At 44.4% G+C, this 20,604-nt stretch overlaps 2 protein-coding genes across 8 annotated transcripts in view; both read right to left on the reverse strand.

Annotated features, from left to right (window-relative positions):
- The window catches only part of SV2B (synaptic vesicle glycoprotein 2B), a 198,491-nt gene that overhangs the window by 155,384 nt on the left and 22,503 nt on the right, over nucleotides 1-20,604 (reverse strand). The window contains exon 1 of one of the 7 annotated variants that reach the window (XM_084969471.1): nucleotides 6,865-7,008. The exons of the other annotated variants lie outside the window; for them this stretch is intronic. The gene's annotated coding sequence lies outside the window, so the exon portion shown is untranslated. Of the gene's footprint in view, nucleotides 1-6,864; nucleotides 7,009-20,604 lie in introns of those variants that run through there. 7 annotated transcript variants of the gene reach the window in all.
- Nucleotides 1-20,604, reverse strand: part of KLHL25 (kelch like family member 25) — a 665,168-nt gene that overhangs the window by 96,735 nt on the left and 547,829 nt on the right. The window lies entirely within an intron of this gene.

Below are 20,604 nucleotides of genomic sequence, written 5' to 3' on the forward strand. Positions count from 1 at the left end.
GAACTTAACTCAGAGGAAGATTCCAGGAACTGGCACACAGGAGAGGCATACACCTAATTAAAGCCTCCTTCGAGGAGTTCCCATTTTGGCTCAGCAGTAACGAACCCAACTAGCATCCACGAGAATTCAGGTTAGATTCGATCCCTGGCCTTGCTGAGTAGCTTAGGGATCCAGCATTGCCAGGAGTTCTGGTGTAGGTCACAGACATGGCTCAGATCCCAAGGTGTTGTGGCTGTGGTGCAAGCCGGCAACTACAGCTCCACTTCGACCCCTAGCCTGAGTGAGGCCCCAAAAAGCAAAAAATAAATAAATAAATAAAAATAAAGCCTCCTTTGAGAAAGTGATATTTTTGTCCTAATTCTCTGGGAGAATCACTAGACCTTTGAGGTAGAAAATGTTGGAGTTTTCTCTGTGTCACAGTGAGTTAAGAATCTGACTGCAGCTTCTCAGTTTGCTTCAGTGGTTATGCAGATTCAATCCCAGGCCCAGGAATTCAGTCTCTGGCCTGGAAACTTCCATATGCCATGGGCGTGGTCATATTAAAAAAAAAAAAAGAAAAGAAAATGTTTACACAAAAGGCATTTTGTATTATTTTAAAATCCTTCTTTTTTTTTTTTTTTGTCTTTTCTAGGGCAGCACCCAAGGCATATGGAGGATCCCAGGCTATGGGTCTAATCGGAGCTGTAGACACCGGCCTACGCCACAACCACAGCAATGTAGGATTCGAGCCCCGTCTGCAACACACACCATAGCTCACAGCAACGCCGGATCCTTAACCCACTGAGCAAGGCCAGGGATTGAACCCTCAACCTCATGGCTCCTAGTCAGATTCGTTTACCACTGAACCATAATGGGAACTCCTAAATGACTTTTTTTTATAATGATTTTCATTTTTTCCATTGAAGCTGGTTTACAGTGTTCTGTCAACTTTCTATTGTACCGCAAGGTGATCCATTCACACATACATGTATGCATTCTTTTTTCTCACATTATCACTCTCCACCATAGTGACTAGATATAGTTCTCAGTGCTATACAGCAGGATCTCATTGCTTATCCATTCAAAAGACAATAATTTGCATCTATTAACCCCAAATTCCCATTTGCAGCAACAGGGATGAAACTAGAGACTCTCATACTAAGTGAAGTAAGTCAGAAAGTGAATGACTTTTATTAGACTTTCTTTAGAGAATTACCTGGTGCCATTAAAATGTTTATTATGGGAGAAATGTAACTTTTTCCCTCTCTGCTATTACTTTTAAGTAAAATATCATTGGCATTGTGATGCTCATGGAATTTTGTTGATAGCTGATAACAAAAAAAAAAAAAAATGTTTACCTAGGTCAGTGGTTCTCAAACTTGGGGCATTAGAATCACCCAATGAGGTCTTAATCTAAAATAGCTCGCTGGGCCCCTGAGTTTCTGATTTATTAGGGCTAGGAGAGAGCCCAAGAATTTGCAAATTTAGCAAATTTAGGATGCTACTGGTCTGAGGACCACACTTTGAGAACCACTGATCCAGACATGAGATCAACTTCCAAATGATCTGGAATGAGATGCAGACTCTTACTCCCACCAGACTCCAGGAACAGAAGAGGTGGGATCTTTCTCCCTCTCCTGTTTCCCAGGGGGAACACTGGTTTCTCTAGGACAATCCTGGTTTATCTCTTTTGCAATAATTTCCATCTGTTAATTATTTTAGCACCCTCTTTCACTGCCAAAAGTGTCCCAGTTTAGACGATAATTTTTATATTCGCCCTAACATTTATTTATAATGCTCGATCTTAATCTGTAGAGTCCCACTTATCTAATTAGAGGATGCTCTCCTCCAAAGAGAATCTGCTTTTCCTTTCTCTGAGAATCAGAGATATTATAGACCAGGAATCCCTTTAGCTGAGGCTGAAGCTTAAAGTCCTAGTACCAGCTCCAGTTTCCCAGATGTCACCTCGTCCCAAGGCTTACTCTCCTTACTGCAGTGTTGATAGTGGTGTTTGCCCTCTGGGGCCTCTATCTTTCCTTCTGGGCACCATTTGTACATCCTTCATGGACCCCAGTTCCCAGTGCAGATTTCGGCTCAAGAGTGCTGCTGTTATTTAAACTTGGAAAGGGATTCCTTAGAAGTTTTCTTTACTTCTTTCTGTTTTTCACATATTATTGCAAAAAGTTTTAAACACATTCAAAAGTAGAAAGAATAATATAATGAACTCCCACGTACCCACCAACCAGCTTCAACAATTACCAACTCATTCCAATCTTGTTTAATCTATACCCACCCATTTTCCACCTTCTTTCCCTCCTCATACATACACTGAATTGTTCTGAATTAAATTACATAATATCATATGATTTCACTTATAAAGAATAGTGTCTCCAAAAGAATGGAACTCTTTCTTTAAAATAATCAATATACTCTTATTACACCCAAAAAAGTAACAATAATTTTGTAATATTATTGTCTCATCATTTTTTAATTTATTTGTTCAAATCATGATTCAGATAAGCTCTATACCTTATAATTGATTGTTATCACTTTTTTTTTTTAACAGCCACATCTGCAGCATATGGAAGTTCCCAGGCTAGGGGTGAAGTTGGAGCTGCAGCTGCCAGCTTATGCCACAGCCACAGCAACATGGATCTGAGCCACATCTATGACCTATACTGAGCAGGGCCAGAGATCAAACCCACATCCTCACAGAGACAACGTTGGGTCCTTAACCCACTGAACCACAATGGGAACTCTTCATGTATCTTTAATAACTTACATGTTCCCCAGACTATCTGGGTTTTATTCAATGCATCTTATTTGCTGATAAAAACAATTTGTCCTATAGAGTTTCTTTTAGAGTCTGTTTTGCTGTTTGCATTCCTATGGTGTCATTTAACACATTCTTTTGTCCACTGTGTCTCCCAACAGTTCCTAGGTAAGTCTAGAGATACAGTCCAACATAGTAGTCCTTAGTCACATATGGCTATTTAAGGTTAAATTAAAATTCATTTCCTTAGTCACATGAGTCGTATTTCAAGTTCTCAATACCTGCATGTGACTAGTGGCTACTATGCTGGACTGCACAATATAAAACATTTCTATCACCACAGAAAATTCTACTGAATATTGCCACTCATTCATATTCAGATTATTTTGTTCGAGGCTACTTCTTAGACAACAGTATTATATGGTATTTCTATCAAGAAGAACATAAAATCTTGTCTTTTTTCTCATCATGTTAATAGCCATTGGTGATCATTGTGCAGACTCAGAAATTCAAATTGACAAAATTCCAATTCTCACTTCTTTCTTTACTTATTACCTGGAACAACTCTTTAAATAAAAAGAAACTTCTGGGAGCTCCCGTCATGGCGCAGTGGTTAACGAATCCGACTAGGAACCATGAGGTTGCGGGTTCGGTCCCTGCCCTTGCTCAGTGGGTTAACGATCCGGCGTTGCCATGAGCTATGGTGTAGGTTGCAGACGCAGCTCGGATCCCTCGTTGCTGTGGCTCTGGCGTAGGCCGGTGGCTACAGCTCCAATTCGACGCCTAGCCTGGGAACCTCCATATGCCGCAGGAGTGGCCCAAGAAATAGCTAAAAAGACAAAAAAAAAAAAAAAAAAGAAACTTCTTCCCCTCATCTACTCTTTAGTTGTCCTGAGCTAGTTTGTTTAGGAAAGGCAAGGTAATTGTTTAATCCTTTCCCCTTATTTACCAGTTCTTCAAATAATAAGTTGGCTTCTGAACATCTTCCATAAATAATGAATGAGGGGTTTTATTCTGAGAATCATTCTAAACCTATGGGTCTAAACATATCTGATATGTTTGAATCAGCTGGTGTTCTTTGTTACAAATAATAACCTTGTGTGAATACTTTTTCATATTTTTGTCACTGTATTTTTGGAATTAAATTTTAGATGTAGGATTTCTTTTTTCTTATTTTTTTATTTTTAATGGCCTCACCCAAAGCATATGGAAGTGCTCTGGACAGAGATGGAATCCTAGCTGCAGCTGCTGCAATGCCAGACGCAGGGAACAAACCAGCATCTTTGGAGTACCCGTCATAGCTCAATGGAAACGAATCTGACTAGCATCCATGAGGATGTAGGTTCAATCCCTGGCCTCACTCAGTGGGTTAAGAGTCCGGCATTGCCATGAGCTGTGGTATATGTCAAAGATGTGGCTCAGATCTGGAGTTTGCTATGGCTGTGGTGTAGGCCAGCAGCTACAGCTGCAATTCAACCCCTAGCCTGGGAACCTCCATATGCCACGGGTGTGGCCCTAAAAAGACAAAAGAGAAAAGAAAAAAAACAGCATCTCTGAGCCACGGCAGTCAGATTCTTAACCCACTGCACCATGGCGGGAACTCCAGAAGTAAGATTTCTGAGTCCAAAGGTAAATGCATGTGTAATTTCTCCACTATCTCATGCCTGGCATATGGCTACTTAACAGTTATTTACTGACTCTTTATCCACAATAACTCAAATTATAAGCTTAAAATAAGCAAAAGTTTTGTGCTAAGTGCTTTAATGTCAATCTTCTCTTCAATCTCACATTGAGAATCGTGCAATTTTCAAAATGATTGAGCTGGCTGCATTCTGACATAAAGGTGTCTTAAACCCTCAATAGTAATTGAATTGATTAATAATTGGAGTCTGGAAGGCTGTCCCACCATTATATTCAAATTTTGAATAAAACCACTTTAAAATTTTACAGAGCCAGAAAAAACTTTAGCTGGGATGTAGAAGTTATCTGACCCAAACCTGCCATCTCACAGCTGGGGAAACCAAGACTCAGCAACAGCCTGACTTTCCCACATGGTCCCAACAACTGGTTTCTGAGCTGGGACTTCCATTCCCTGAAAATCAGAGGCACTTGTGATTTCCCAACAGACTATCTTCTACACAGGATTCAATCTTTCCTTTAGGAGCAGCTAATTCTTCCTTAATATGCCACGACAATCAGGTGAAGTGGCTGATGACGAGGGGAGAGGGAAGGAATAGCCCCCTCGAAGCTATCTTTCTTCTCCAGCCAAACCTGCCACTCTCTGTTTCATCATCACTGCCAGCTCTGGATCCCTGTGAGCCAGCCTCCAGATGCCTCTCAGCAAGGCAGGAGAGGCAGCCAACACTGGCTGTCACCGCCCCCGCCTTCCCCAGGGAAAGAGGAAGCCATTGCTGCTCCTGGAAAGAGAGAGGGACGATAACTAAGAAGGCATTTGCCTATCAGAGCCTAGAGCTCCTTCCTCCAGAGTGTGAAAGGAATGTGGTCTTATCTGGCTGTCAGGCCAGGGCTCGGTAAATCTAACCAATGATGGAATGAAAAATGTAAGGGGATTGCTGGCAGCTGCCCCCAAGATCCCTAATTCCATGCATGGTTCTCTGCCTGGGACAAAGCACCCAAAGGATCTAGACCCTCCCACTGATGCTCTGTTGGCTGAGGTCAGTAAATGTAGATAAAAATTTTCTCTCCAAAAATATGCCAAAGGCCCCTAGAGAGTAAACCCCCACCAACTGACTCCTTGTGTCTTAGAGTTGTCAGGTGCATGAATCCTGAACCAAATTTCCCAACAGGAGTTCCCGTAGTGGCTCAGCAGTAACACCCCATGCATGGGCAATCTCAGATGGCATAGGAAGAGTTAAAGATGAGCATTCTCTGTGCCATGCATTCTCAAAGGGGGTGCTATTAAACCCAAAGTGGTGAAAATCACTTCCTGGAGGAAGTAAAAATTGGTTCTGTAAGGGGGTGAAGGGATCTTAGAGATCACAGTGGTTTGCAGCTTCTCAAAGGGCCACGGTATATGGTACATGGTACATGGTACATCAATATATGGTGTATCCATGGTATTAAAATTATACAATGAAGAGCAAGGGGTTTGCAACTGGAGGGGAATATGTACAAAATCTCCTCGGGATGTACTAATGAAAAAAAAGTTAGGAGGAGAGGGTGAGAAACACCATATAGAGACCAGAAACATCCGAGAAGGAGAGAAAATAGTTGACTGAAAAGGCAATACTCACCGATTAGCAGGAATGCCAGGAGTGGGAAAAGTGGTGAAAATAGGCCCAGTTCAATGCCACCTGCTGGAAATTTACAAATGATTTTTGGTGCAGAGCAGTTTGTGTCGCCACCATTGTTTTTAGTGGATTTGTTTAAGAAGGAGTAGCCAATATATATACTGAACACTTACATGCTAGGAACTATTCCCAGCCTGTGAGCTACATTATTCCAGCTTAAGTGCACAGCCCCTGTCCCTTCTAGAGTGGCCATGCTTTCAAATAGCTCTAGACAGTGCCTGATTATGCCTAAAGTTCCCAAGTCACTATTCAAGAGCACCTCTTTTCATTCTCATAAGTTTCCGAGTTTGGATAATAAATTAAATAACTGTCCTATGTTGCAGCTACATTGTTGCTCTGTCCCATCCTCCAGGGATTTCCATCTGGAGGGTCTAGAATCAGAGCAATCCTGAATGGCCTCATCAGAGGAGGCAAAGGAGTTCCTGGAGAATAGGAGGAGGAACGATGAAAAGAAAGAGGCAGAGAGGTGTGAGAAGAGATCCACATTGAGAAATCGCAACACGCCTCACTTCTGGAACCTTCCTGAATAAAGCCTTGATGTACACGCAGACACTTCGGAGCTCAGAGAAACGCAAAAGTGCAGGTGTGATTGCTGCAGAAGCTGAGGCCAAAAATGCAGCTTCTGCAGGATCACAGAACCAGCTGACTTGGCTTAGGACACCCACAAGGAGGCGGACAAGGGGAACCCCAAGAAGCCCCAGCCAGGGCCTCATCACCATGGAGCCACACCCTGCCACAGAGACCCTGCAGCCTGAGAGGGTTTGGAGTTGTGGCTCTGGACAGCAGCCTGCGAGCACTCACCTCCCAGGTGGTGGATGAAAGCCCCTCCAATGCTCCCTCTGGGCATCTCTGCAGACCCTCACAGGGCCCAGCTAATTGCCATCTGCAGGTTCAAGCAGGAAATCAAGGCTGCTAGAGATGGTCTATTTGTGCCTGCGTCTGAATAATTTAACACTCCCTCCAAAATAGACTATCATTAGAATTTGTCAATTCCTGTTCAGACAGCCTCAAAAAAAAAAGAGAGAGAGAGAGAAAAGGGAAGAAAAACTTCCCACAGTATTGCCTCAGAGTAGTGAACAGGAGGCTGGCGATTTAGCGTTGTTCTTTTTCTAGAGTCAAAGCCCCCTGCTCCAGAGGTGCATCTGATCCTACGGGAAGGCTGTCCTTTCATGTCTCCTTAGCCCTAAACCCGTCTGCTGCTGAGGGCATCAGATGGAGGAGAAAACGTCAAGTTCTTACAGATACACAGGTATCCATTTCTACCTCTGCCACTTGTTTTGTGTAGGGCCAGATTCAAGCCACTTTTAAGATCCTCAGTTTCTCCACCTGCAAAATGTGAATAACAAAGTAGCCCCCCTCATAGGGGTTTTGTGGTATTAAATGAGTTAATGAGGGTAATGCCTTTCTTTCAAGGTCTAGCACAAAACACAGGACTAGTAATCTTTAGTCTGCTGTTCCTCATCAAGCTCGACCCTTAAGTGAACCGGTGCTAGTTCCCACAAGGTACCACAGACAGGCACAATTTCCAGTCCTGCATAATCCCACTTTCTTCCCATTGCTTAGCCTGCAACGCTCATGGGAAAAACAAATCACAAAAAAGCATACATGCATACATACAAATACACCTGTACACATATATACGCATACATAATACACGTGTGGACACATATAAACACACACACACACACACACACACAGATACACACATGCTCATTAGCTCAACCTTCAATCCAGATGCTCAAATCAACACACCCCAGCCCTGCTTGTCAGTGTTTGCATAGCCCCTAGTTAGTGCCCAGTTATTGCCCTTTTCCAAACATCCCACCCTACTTCCAAAACCTTCCCTCCAACTTCCTGACCCCACCCCCATTCACTGAGGACTGTAGCCTTTTCTCAAAACATGTCCATCCTCCCCCCCACCTCCCCTCTGCCTCCACAGCATCTCTGCCCATTTTGAAGGCTAATCTCCCCACTGTGCTCAGCCCCACCCCCTCCCACTGGTTCCCAGACATGGCTCCATCCACCTCCTCCATCTGTATCTTCAAGATCTTTCTCCTCACACTTACTTTTTACCCTGTAAAAATGCTCAAACATCACACACCCTAAAAACACTTCTCTCTGCTCTTTCCCACTAATTCAATCTACATTCTCTCCTTTCTTCCACCAGCAACATCTCAATGCCTGGGTTCCCAGGCCTGTGTCCCCCATGTACTCATCTCTTCACTCCTGGAGCTGTGTCTCTTGTTCTCATCGCTGTGCAGGCAGCTTGTCTTCCATACTCAATCATTCTGTCCTAATTACCATTCAGGTACCTCTTCTGGGTCCCCATCCTCCTGGGACTGCCTTCTTGGTCAGGCCTCTCCTGCTTTGGGATCCATGACACCAGCTCCCTCCTGGCTCTCCTCCTCCTTCCTCCCTGAATACTGCCCCTCTCCCTCTCCCTCTCTCTCTCTCTCCCCTCCACCTCCTTCCCTCCTAAGGTTCTCTACACAGCGCTTTTCTCTCCTGCCTCTACTCTGACTCCCTGGAAGACTGCAGCCACTTCTCCCATATCACATTTCGGCCCAAGTTCATTACTCAACCTTGACCTTGCCCCTGAATTTGCGATCAGCTCATGAGTTTGCCCAGGCATCCACCAGCCTCTGAAATGCCCAATATGGGATCTCCCCACACTCCTCCCACCGTCCCTCCCAGCTGGCCTCATCTGGGAACCTCAGCGACCACCGGCGCACTCTTTCCTCGCCCACTTCCCATACTTGCCCGGTCCTAGTCCTGCCGTCTTAATGTCATGTCATCTCCAGTCCCTCTCTTCCCTTCCCCTCCTGGAAACTCAATCCAGGTTCAGGTTGGCATCCGCCACCTGCATGCACAGCAACTGCCCACGTGGCCTCAGGCCTGTAGGCCCTCATCTCTGCACTGTGGAGCCTCTAGGAATGGCTGTTAATACCCACTTCCTTTGCCAAGCCCTCCAAGTCCCAGTCACTGAGCTAAGCGTTTCCCCATGTCATCCCTTTGAACCCTCCCAAATCCCTACATGAGTACCATTTCTGCCTCCATTTCATAGATGACAAAACAGAAGCTAAGGAAAACTGCACTGATGAGCACACAATTAGCAAGTGCGAGGGCTGAGAGTCTAACCAGAGAACAGACCTAAAACCTCGGAGTCTCACTACTTCCAACCACAGATCAGATCAGACTCCAAAGAAGCCTTGGGTGGCTCCCTCCTGCCTACCAGCTTCCCTCCACCACGGTCCCCAGCACCCCCACCACCACACAGCCACGTAACCATCATGCCAGGCTCATCACGCTGGACATTCCACATGCGATTCCTTTTGGTATCTGTCCACCTCACAGCCACATCTGTGCCCTCAGACTACATTCCAGTTCTGGACTTTTCCCAAACTTTGCCGGCTTCACCATCTCACTTGCTCAGCCACTCTGCTCCCTCCTCCCCCGGTGCCAACTCCTCCAGACACTTGATTTCTCCTTCTTTGGTACACCCAGCACTTTACTTATACCTTTACCATAGCCTTCATTTCCACCGACCTTATGCCATGGTCTTTTGTGTGTTCATTTTGCCAATTAGACCCATCGTCTTAAAGGCACATACCCTCAATGTACTCATTTCTGTGTACGACACACACCTAGCCCTGACTATGTTAAATACTTGTTGAAATGACTCCATCCCAAGGATCTCACATATACGCTGTTGCTGTGATTATTTTACCTCTATTTGTAAAGCAGCAGGACACGAGATTTGCACATGACAACACGGGGGATCTCATACGCAGTTCGGTGGGGGATGGGGAGTGGGTTCTAGACCCTAGGTTTCTACTTGGTCCACTCACTTATTCTGACTCTGTGCAGAAAACTCACTGCTTACAAGCTGCAAAATTAATTTTCAGGGAAAGAACAGAACAGCTTTCGCATTCTGACACCTCCTCCTGCTCACCCATCCCACCTTCTCAAGTACCGGCCTCTGAGGATGACTCACTGGTGGGAGAGGGTGAAAACAGCTCTTGGGAGGGGGGGCCAACAATCTCTGCTAGACACAGAGCAGAGCTGGTGACAGCATTTGTCCCCCCGCGGGGGGAGGGGTGGAGATGCAGTTTCTGCACCATCTCAGGTTTGATTTGAGCCCTTGAGATAAACCTAAGAAAGAATGAGAGCATTCACAAGTGCTTTCACCTCCTTTTATCTGTGAAATATGCTCAAATACCTGGGGGATATTTTTCTCGGCAGAGCATCAAATATCACCATTCACTCCTTCCACTCGAGTCTCCTTACAGTCCATAAGATGTAAGTCACGTTAATGCATATCATGAGAAAAAGAAAAAGGAGGCTCAAAGAACTCCTGAATCTGCTTGGCTGGTGGTGTTAACACAGACATCCTGGTGACCCCCTGGGACTAAGTCTGCAGCCCAGAGCCTGGCAGGACTCTCAGACCAGGTGTCCCGCTCCTCCTTCCCCTCAACCTACCCACCTCCCCACTGGCATCTCAGTTCCCAACACACACAAACACCCTTCTGGGCTTCCCCGGGGCCATTCTGTGTCTGTTACACCTCTGAAGTATTTCTTTTCTTCCTCATTTTCAAAAGGTTATCTGTTCCATAAAAAGAGCTTTTCTTTTCCAAAATCAGGAGAGGGCGGACAATCTGCTTTCTAAATACCTATGGAGCCTTTCTGTCGGAGGATGCAAGAGCTGCTGGACAGTGTGCCTGTGTGAGGGTTGGGAACACAAAATGCCTTCCTGGCAGCCTCAGACAGAGGAAGCGGCAGAACAAGCTTGGTCCGGGTCAGCCACAAAAAGGAAGGGCACAGCGGCATGGCGCAGCTGATCTCTCTCCAGCCTGGCCTCTGCCCATTAATTAGAACATCCCAGAAACGCTTACATTCACCTCCCACTCACCCCAACCCATCTCATCTAGACTCCTCTTTTCTCTAGAGATAAGACTAAGCACCCAGAAGAAAGGGTAGAGAACGTCTCACAAGCATCTGCCGTGTGCTCAGTTCAGAGCTGGAAGCTTGACATTCATTCAGTCCTACCCTCCAAGGTAGGTACAATTACTGTCCCATTATATAGAAGGAGGGATTGAGGCAGGCTCAGAGAGGTTAAGTAGGTTGCCAGGCATCACACAGCCAAAGACTGATGGAGCTTAGCAGTTGAGTCCAAATCTTTCTATTCCAAAGCCCATGCTATGTGGCCTCCCGGACAAAGGACCAGATTCAATGGCTCCACTGTAAACTCCTTGAGAACAAGAACCACACTCTCAATGTCTCTATATTCCCCACAACATCCACCAGAAAAAAAAAAGGCCCTTCGTGTGTGATAAAAGAATGAATGCGTGCAAGTATGAATGGACAATTAAATGAAATAAGAAATTTTCCTCCTTTTTCTTGAGGTGGTGTGTACCCTGATTTGTTAAGTTTCACAAGAAAGCCAAATGCAGAGACACCAGCAACCAAGGAATGTTAGCTTTTGAAAGAGATAGAGCAGATTTCCCATTGTAGCGAAGCAGAAACTAATCCAACTTGCATCCATGACGATGCGGGTTCAGTCCCCAGCCTTGCCCAGTGGGTTAAGTATCTGGCATTGCTGTGAGCTGTGGTGTAGGTCGCAGATGCAGCTTGGATCCGGCCTTGGCTGTGGCTTCTGTGGGGCAGACCGGCATCTGCAGCTCCAATTCGACCCTTAGCCTGGAGACTTCTATATGCCATGGGTGCGGCCCTAAAAAGCAAAAAAAGAAAAAGAAGAAGAAGTGGTATGCATGAAACAGAGCAATTCCTGGCACACCAGATGGCCATCTACACTTTTGCTTTCATTTCTACCTTCCACCACGTGGTGAGGAACTACATCCCTTCTTATGGTTCTCCACTTGTTTATCTTTATGGAAATAAGTCTCAGTGTCCTTGTCTGTTAAAGGGATTCGAAAAGGAGCATAAAGCAATGGCAATGACAGGGCCACTGGCCAGAACAGGTTCCAATCCCAGAAAACTATTCCACCTCTTTGATCTTAAGCTCCCTGAACTTTCACATAGGGTATCATGCCAGCCTCCTTGCCTCACCAGGTGGGGAGAACTGACTTCAAAAATTAGAGCGCACAGCCAATGTTGAGGTGGGATGTAACTAAAGTGGCCAGCTGACTGTCATCCAAGAGTTTTCCCAAAGGGGAGTTCTTACCACAGTAGGGATAACTGTGGGAGGTGGAAGAACGGCCTCCTAAAGACGTCCACGTCCTAATCTCAGGAACCTGTGAATATGCTACTTGACATGGCAAAAGGGTCTTGCAGGTGATTAGGTAAAGACTCTTGGGAGTTCCCATTGTGGCACAGTGGAAACAAATCCAGCTGGTATCCATGAGGATGCCGGTTCGATCCCTGGCTTTGCTCAGTGAGTCAAGGATCCAGCATTGACTGTGAGCTGTAATGTAGGCCAGCAGCTGCAGCTCTGATTCAACCCCTAGCCCAGGAACTGCCATATGCCACAGGTGCAGCCCCAAAAAGCAAAAAGTAAAGGCTCTTGAGATTGGGTGACTATTCTGGGTTATCTGAGTGGATATGTTGTAATCCCAAGAGTCCTCATAGAAAAGAGGAAGACAAGAGGGTAAGAGTCAGAGAAATCTCAAAATGCTAAATTGCTGGATTTGAAGATGGAGAGAGGGCCACAAGGCTGAGAATGCTGTTGGCCTCTAGAAAGTAGAGAAGACGAGGGAACGGGTTCTCCCTTAGAGTCTCCAGAAGGAACACAGCCCTGCTGACACCTTGATTTTAGCCCAGGGAGACCTAGTTCAAACCCCCAACTCCAGAACTATAAAATAATACAGGTGTATTATTGTCAGCCACTGATTATGTCACCATTTGTTATAGCATCAATAGGAAACAAATATAATAAATCAGCCCAAGGTCTGGCTCTTGCCCTAAATTGGGTTTCATGATTGCTACAAGTCTCCCTCCTATTGCCCAAGGATTCCAGAAAGCAACCAGAACGCTCAACGTATTTGCAAGGATAGATCTACCTGTAAGTCAGAATCTTCATCCTAGCAAGACCAGCACCTCCTCTGCCATTAGGCAGACAAGCATGGAGAGCCCATCATACTTGGAAGGATACTGAGAGGCACAGAACTAGAGCACAGACAGATGAGTCACCCTGTTCTCAGTCTCCAGCTTGGAGCCTGCTTGCACACGTGCTTCCGGGAGGCACAGCCTTGCCAATGCCTAAGTCTGTTGGCTAAAATGTCCTCTTTCTTGGGCAGCATCTTGAAGGCACTGCCAATATCTCCTTCTGAGAAGATCCTTTTTCTGGGCATACCTGGCTGACCAACAGCTCTTAAGCATATTAGATGTGTTCTTTCTTTAGACCTATGACCATTAAAGAGGTAATACACTTACAGCACTAAGAACACAGCAAGCACTCAACAATTTTTCATTATTATCTTGTTATTATAACTGTTATTAATATAGTCAATCCAATTATGTTCACGTACAGTGAGACTGGTGGTCCTTCCCTCTCTTCAAAGTGACTTCATTTTCTCACTCTGCTCCTTATCCCCTGGTGTTAAGTTTCTAAGTTCTGGAGCAAAACCTCAGCCTTTCTGCTGACTGCCTGGGGGGCAGTCATACAAAGATCAGCTGGGATCACTGTTGTTGGATGATCTGTTAGAATCTTTACAGTAAATGAGAAAATGTATGTGAAACTGTGAGTACAGTGCCGGGCAGAGAACAGAAATTCAACAGTGTTTAAATTCTCCCTCACCAACTCTCCGGTATGAACTGAATTGTGTCCCTCCAAAATTCATACATTGAAGTCCTAACCCCCAGGGCCCTCAAAAGTGACTGTCTTTGGACACAGGGTTTTTAAGGTGGTTAAGTTAAAATGGGGCCTTCGGGATGGACCCTGACCCAATCTGACTGGTGTCCTTAGAAGAAAAGGATATTAGGGCATACAGAGAGCCCCCAAAGATGAGTGTACATGCACACACATACCCACACAGAGGAAAACCTCATGAGGAAGCATAAACAGAGTGGCCGGCCATCTACAAGCCAAGGAGAGAGGCCTCAGAGGAAACCAGCCTGCTGGCAGCATGATCTCAGACTTCCAGCCTCCAGAACTGGGAGAAAATGTCCTGTTGTTAAAGCCACCCAGTCTGTAGTATTTTGTTACAGCAGCCCCAGCAAACTCATACACTCCCCTTTCAAGAACAGATAAGCCCTGTATCTCTGGATGGCAGGGAGCTGTAATATGACTTAAAAGAAGACCCTGATCCCCTACATGGGCCTGGAAATTTCTGTTTTGTGAGTTAAGGGTGCATCTTTTCCCAGTAAGACGTGGCTGCTGAGCCCAGCACTAAGGAAAGGGCTTCTCACTTCCTGAGGAAGGAGGTGTCATTAGTTTCACCAGCCCCACAAGAGCCCCGCACGGAGAAGAGAGTCATGCATCGAAGCCTCACAGAGGAAACACCGCTGGCACCAGGGATACGGAAAACAGTAAAATCGCAAATGACAGATTCGTGACTCCCTTGAGGGAATAAATAGTGAGAACAGATGGGCCTGGAGGCTGGGAGATTTCATTTAAATCTTAATAACATTTTGATGATTTAATGAATGTAGTGAGAAAAGAATGGCAAGCTAGGACCAGCAAGCCAAAACACAGTTTGCCCACCCTGGTGTTAGCCCAGGATGCTCTCCTCAAAGAGAGGCACAGCAAGGGCACATGGACAAATTGTTTCCTGGGGTGGGGGGGTTAAAGCATCCTCTCTGAACTGACAAACTCAACACCTTGTGATGGGGTGACATCCAGAGCAACACCAGGCATCCCACTTTCCCCACGCACCTCGTCACGGCACCTCTCAGAGCAACAGTCCTCTACGTGGTCCTAGCTGACTTCCAGGTAAAGGAGTGACCCATGGACGTGCGGGGGACACAGACTACGTGTGCTCAGAGTTCAGGGGGATCTGGAGGTGGTTTACCTAGCAAATCCAGCTTGTTCCCAATTAATCTCTCCCTGCCCATCTCTGGAGACTCTCAGTGAAGACGTGCCCAGGATAGAGAAAGAGCACTGGACGAGAAGTCCATAGGACTGGATCACAACTCTACCACACTACAACTGTGAGACACTGGATGACTGACTCAACGTTTCTGCAAGTAGGAATAATATTTCCTAACTGGCAGGAATTTTTGGTAGAGAGCAAATGAGTCTTTAGAAATGGTAAGCAAATAACTGACATCCAACAAATGCAAAGCCCCCTATTTGTTTCCTATAAATAGCACAATATGCCCAGGCATCCATGAGTGCTTAGTGCATGGATCTTGATTTTCCAGGCTATTCACGGACAAACAAAAGCAGGCTCTACGGTTGGCTAGCCCACTCCTGCTAACTCTTCCTTAAGCTCTTCTTTAAATAGGTGTCTTAGAGGAGTTCCCCTTGTGGCTTAGCGGTAACGAACCTGACTAGTATCTGTGAGGATGTGGGTTCAATCCCTGGCCCCACTCAGTGGGTTAAGGATCTAGCAGTTACCATGAGCTGTGGTATAGGTCAAAGACGTGGCTTGGATCCCATGTTGCTGTGGCTGTGGTACATATGGGTCTGCAGCTGCAGCTCTGATTTGACCCCTAGCCTGGGAACTTCCATATGCCTCAGGTGCAGTCCTAAAAAAAAAAAAAAACATGTCTTGGAAAGTGCAGGACTAAGACCTGATGAAAGACTGGAGAAGATGAGCCTAAATGCAAAGCATCTTAACTGAGATGTCCAGTTTTGTTAAATCACTCAAAGACAAAACAAGCAACTAGAAGCAGCAGAAAGGATAGAGAGGGAACCAGAACCAGGGGTGCCAGCTCTGTAGCCAGTCTTCTGGCAGAGAACAAACAGGGACTGGTGTCCAAATGGCTCACAAGGCATAAAGATGGAGCAGAATCAACCCATCAGAAGAAAGCTGAGCAGTTAAAGATGATTCATACTGGATAATCAACCTCAAGCATCCCTGCTTTCCCAACTGAGGCCTTAGGGAGGATGACTGGGGACCCCTTTCTCTCTCTCTCTCTCTCTCTCTCTCTCTTTTTTTTTTTTGGTCTTTTCTAGGGCCGCACCTGCAGCATGTAGAGGTTCCCAGGCTGGGGGTCTAATCAGAGTTGTAGCCACTAGTCTATGCCACAGCAACTTAGGATCTGAGCCGCGTCTATGACCTACACCACAGCTCAAGGCAATGCCGGATCCTTGAGCAAGGCCAGGGATCAAACCCAAAACCTCATGGTTCCTAGTCGGACTCGCCAACCACTGCGCCACGACAGAAACTCCCTGGGAACCCCATTTATGAGCATCACGACTTAAGTCTTGATGGAGGGGAGGAAGGGGATCTCTGATAAACCCCTACTCCGAATCAGACTCTGTGCTCAACTTACATGCACAACACCCCTGACCTTAGGACAGCAGAAAAGGTTTATAGTGCCTGACATAGTGGGGGTTTATCAAAAGGGGCTATTGAGTCCACACTGGAAATACAGTCTTTTGTCATCAGACTCCTGGAGTCAATGGACAAGCAGTACTTTACAAAATATCAATATAGGAGTTCCCATCGTGGCTCAGCAGTTACGAACCTGACTAGTATCCATGAGGACGCTGGTTAGATCCCTGGCCTCACCTGGTGGGTTAAGGATCTACCCTTGCCGTGAGCTGGGTGTAGGTCGCAGACATGGCTTGGCTCCCCCGCTGCTTTGGCTGTGGTGTAGGCTGGCAGCTATAGTTCTGATTCAACCCCTAGCCTAGGAACCTCCATATGCCATGGGTGTGGCCCTAAAAAGACAAAAACATAAAATAAATAAATAAAATAATTAAATCGATAAATCACTAGAGATGCTTTCTTGAGACAGATGGGGCAGGAGAGTGAGTGACAGAGAGAAGTGACTTCCTTGATTGAAATGAGGACCCGCATGTTTCAAGAAAGTTGATGTCCTGTTCACATCTGCTTCCATTTTGAAGCCAATTCTCTCTCTTTCCAGCTAGTGGGTGCCCTGTTTTGTTTGCCCAACTGTTGAATCCACCTTCAGAAAGAAAATAAAAACCATAAAAAAGAAAAATTATGAGGGAATATGAGAGAGGTGAAAGACAAGGAAATAAGTTTCTACCCAAGAACTATGGGTAACTCTACAAGGAAAATAAAAGCAACAGAAATAGAAGTAATAATTGAAGGTTTACTCTGTCAATGGGTCTCAATCCTTGGCCACACATCAGGATCACTGGGCAGTTTCTTTAAAAAAATTCAGTTTCTGAGTCCCATCCTGAGAGTCTGGCTTAAGTATTCTCAGGAGAGTTAGGAAATTGATTGCTGTTTTGTTTTGTTTTTTTAATGAACTCCTCAGCTGATTCTGATAGACAGCCAGGATTGAGAACCATAGCACTGGATAAAAATTTGCCTAACATAAAGAAAATCTTGATTCTTCAAATCAATAGTGTTCACTAAATTCCCAGCCAAGTTATCCCCAACCTAACACTTAATTTCAAGGAGAAATTTAAAAGTAAGTTATTAATGTAAGAGCAAAAATTAGTATGTTCATAGACTATTTCCTTGCTACTTTAAAATGTAGGAGATGATTTGCAGAAATCTGAAGGGAGGGGGTATAGTGTAGAGCTTAACAACTCAGGCTCCAGAATCAGTAAAGCTTTCAGTAGGCTTCTCTGCCATTTCCTACCTGAATCATCTTGGGTAAGTTGAGAGGGTTAAATGAGATGCTAAACTTAAAGTATCGGAAGCCTAGCACGTATTAAGTTCTATTATTTTATTTTTCTACTATGTTATTATTATAAATATATTTTAATAGTTTCATTATTTTAAAATACAAAGCTTTGTAGACTGAAAATAAACATTGAACAAATAAAGAAATACACCATGTTCTTTAATGCCAATTCTCACCAAATTAATTTGGGGGGTAGGTTTGTTTTTTGTTTGTTTGTTTGTCTTTTTGTCTTTTTAGGGCTGCACCCACAGCATATGGAGGTTCCCAGGCTAGAGGTCTAATCAGAGCTGTAGCTGTCAGCCCACGCCACAACCACAGCCACTCAGGATCCAAGCCACATTTTCGACCTACACCACAGCTCACAGCAATGCCAGATTCTGAACCCACTGAGCAAGGCCAGGGATTGAATCCACATCCTCATGGATGCTAGTCGGGTTCATTAACCGCTGAGCCACGACAGGAACTCCTCTCACCAAATTAATTTGTAATGTAACTACACAAAGATAAATGTAATTTGCAATGGAATTAAACTATGTTTCCTATCCAAATTCCAACAGGATTTTTTTAACTTGATATGATAAGAAAAGCAACTTTTGTTTTTCTGAGTCATGGCCTAAGCATTTTACTGCATGATAATCCTGCTCACACCCAGAGTCAGAGCCTGGATATTTAGATAAGAATTGAGTTATGGATTCCCTCCATAAGTTTCCACTTTGCTATCTCCAGAGTACCTTTTAAAATAATCACTTAGAGATAAGCCCCCGAAAAATTAGTGACCTCCGTCCCAACCACTTTATAAGGTGGATCACAATCTGGGACAGAGGACTGCTTTTCCTCCCATCCCCATTGTAAACACCCCCCCCACCTCGCCCCCCGCTTCCTTTGTGTGGGTGTACTGAAATTGTGTCTTCAATCAAAACATCCCCCTAGGTTCCCATTCCCCAAAATGGGAACTCAGATGCTGAGGGAGCCACTTGGCAACACTGTGTGGGTGGCTTGTGCCCACTCACTCAACAGGTCATAATTTGTGTGGGTTTTCTTTTTTCTTTTTCTTTTTTGTCTTTTTTCTTTTTTTTCTTTTGATCCTGCCTTCTTTTATTTATTTATTTTAACTCAATGAATTTTATTACATTTATAGTTGTACAACAATCATCACAACCCAATTCTATAGCATTTCCATCCCAAACCCCCAGCCCATCCCCCCATCCCCCAACCTGTCTCCTTTGGAAGCCATAAGTTTTTCAAAGTCTTTTTTTGGTCTTTTTAGGGCCTCATCTGCTGCATCTGGAAGTTCCAAGGCTAGGGGTCAAATCGGAGCCATAGCTGCCAGCCTACACCACAGCAACGGCAACACCACATCTGTGACCTGCACCACAGCTCAGAGCAACACTGGATCTTAACCCACTGAGCAAGGTCAGGGATCAAACCTGCATCCTCATGGATACTAGTCTGGTTCATTACAACCAAGCCATGATGGGAACTCCCATAATATGCAAATTCTTAATTCAAGACACCAGCTCTGCTTCTCAATGCATATGTCAACATGATTCATTGATTCATCTGAAGAATAAATGGGTGAAAATAGACAAAGGAAGATTTTAAAAGTAAAAATGAAGAGGGATTTGTACCTCTAGACATTAAAACAAAACATAAAACTATAATAACTACATTTGTTTGGCACAAGAGACAGAGAGATCAAACAGAACAAAATAAACAGGCGGCTTTTCAACTCACTGGGGAAGGAAGGTGTATTCACTAAGTGGTACTGGAGGAACTGATTAGTGGCAGTTAAAATGGACCAAGCTAGAGATAGATCCCTACCTCATATTGTAAGTCATGATAAAGTGAAAATGATTACCAGATCATACATAAAATTAAACTAGTAAAAAGGGTCAAAATTTAGAGACGAATACTTTTCTGATTTTAGAGTAAAGGAAGACTTCTTAAGCACGAAAAGAATGGAATTTTAACTCAACACCCTGGCAATATGAATATATAAAAACTAGATTTCTACATGGCAAGACCATACAAATGCAAAATTAAAGGCAAATAGACTGATTGGAAAAAGATTACAGTAATTATGAGAGTCATTGATTTAATAGTCTCCATATATACAGAGAGAGCTTTTACTGACAAATATGGAAAACACTAACACTCAATTTAAAATGGACCAGGGACAGAAGATAATGCTTAGAAGAGAAAATACAATTAGTCAATAAGCAAAAATGCTCAGTCACATTAGCAATCAAATACCTGAAAAATAAAATATTTTCTCAACATAAAAACTGACACTGTTTGATTTTTTTTTTTATTTATTTATTTTTTTTTTGGTCTTTTGTCTTTTTTGTTGTTGTTTTTGTTGCTATTTCTTGGGCCGCTCCCGCGGCATACGGAGGTTCCCAGGCCAGGGGTCGATTCGGAGCTGTAGCCACCTGCCTACGCCAGAGCCACAGCAACGCAGGGACCGAACCTGCAACCTCATGGTTCCTAGTCGGATTCGTTAACCACTGCGCCACGACGGGAACTCCCGATTTTTTTTTTTAATAATGATACTACAAGCAAGGACACATTGAGGGGGCATTCATACATTGCTGGTTATAGGGTAGATTAGTACAAATTTTCTGGCAAGTAATTTCACAGCATGAAATAAAGCGTTTTATAATCTACAAGTTTTACTCTTTTCCAAATCATATAAAATAGCAATTACTACTTTTCTAATCAGAAACAAGGTAATAAGCATAAGGAAATCAATCATCTGGATGACAAACTTGAATAGTCACTGATTTCACCAACAGATTTGAGTGATTTCAAATT

The sequence above is a fragment of the Sus scrofa genome, chromosome 7 (assembly GCF_054392235.1).
Source record: "Sus scrofa isolate SSC_HxYL_T2T_F1_AM1 chromosome 7, Sscrofa_HxYL_maternal_Yorkshire_Landrace_v2.0, whole genome shotgun sequence".
Lineage (NCBI taxonomy): Eukaryota > Metazoa > Chordata > Mammalia > Artiodactyla > Suidae > Sus > Sus scrofa.